The following is a 1314-nucleotide window of genomic DNA, read 5'->3' as shown; positions in this document are numbered from 1 at the left end:
TTATATATTTTATATATATATATATATATATGAACTGTATTCACAGTTCGAATCAGATGTAGTGAATTCAAATGAACATTGGCTGCTAATCACTGAGTTCTGAGTTCTGTAATTGCTGACATCCTGGATCTTAGTCCTGTGATAGAATTTTTCTGTTTGTAAAACAGGTAACGTCTTTGTAGCTCTCTTGGCCTCCCTTCTCCTGTGACCACACTACACTGTTTACCTTTAAAAAGTGGGTCTTTCAGACTTGCAGTACCTTCGGCCTGAAACCCTGAGAGGCTACACGTGGAAACTGAGTGATTTTTTTTTTGGTGACTTATCAGAGTGAAGACATTTGCTTTAGATTAGCCTTTAAAATGGCATAAAATAAAATTGTAGTTTCAAAAGGGATAAGTTCTCTGTTTGGGTTACAAACTATCCAAGGTGGAAGAAATCAGTCAGTACAGTAAGTTTACCAACTTAAGCTCATTTCTCCACCTTTCTCTTCTGCTGTAGCACAGTTCTGTTTCTGAGGTGTAGATGTTTCGTGGTTTCTCCTTGTTAGAAATGAAGCAATATTGGTTAACGAGTTGTGTATCTGTGCTTGTGGTCCTAGAGAGCTCTGGTAAACTTGTGTCGGGTTAGTAAATTGTTTTCGATTCATGGAGATTGTTACGACGAGCCATATTAAAGGTGGTAATTGCACTGATTTGGCGTAGTCATGTTATGTGACTTCTGCCAGAAAGTGGTTGCATATGGCACTGCAGTGCCTGGGATGATATAGATCCTCATGGGATTCCCTTCTCTTTCTCTTATTTTTTCTGCTGCTGTTCAAGCTGAGCTCTGTCTTTATGTATCTTTGACCCCTACTCACAGTGTTTTCACTGTATTGTTAAAAAAACCCCAACAACATCATGCAGCAAGATCTCATGTGGCTTTAAACTAGTTGGTCCTGGTAGGGCAGAGAGTACCCCTCTAGACTCAGCAGTGTGGCCATCCTCTCTGTGAGTTACACAAGTGTGTCTGAAGGAAAACACCAACTTGGCTTTTCAGGTCAATTGCACATTTCTAAATCTCTCAGGTTACAAGAAATGAACACTGTAGGTCTTATGTGGTAGCTTTTCATTGGGAATGCTAGCTTAATGAATATTTTATTTTGTATTTTCTCCGCAGGGATTTTGTACTGATACGAAGCCCAACATGATCCTTTGACTAGTCCCTACCACTTTGACCTGGGACAGAAGGACTGAGCCACTGGGAAGGAGACTTATGCTGGTACTGCAATGCTGAGTTCTAGCTCGGCTGCTGTGAAGAGTCATCCTTTGAAGAGGA

The sequence above is a fragment of the Mesitornis unicolor genome, unplaced genomic scaffold (genome assembly GCF_000695765.1).
Source record: "Mesitornis unicolor isolate BGI_N332 unplaced genomic scaffold, ASM69576v1 scaffold1069, whole genome shotgun sequence".
Taxonomy (NCBI): Eukaryota; Metazoa; Chordata; class Aves; order Mesitornithiformes; family Mesitornithidae; genus Mesitornis; species Mesitornis unicolor.
The sequence above is the reverse complement of the archived record's forward strand: the minus strand, read 5'-3'. Positions refer to the sequence as shown.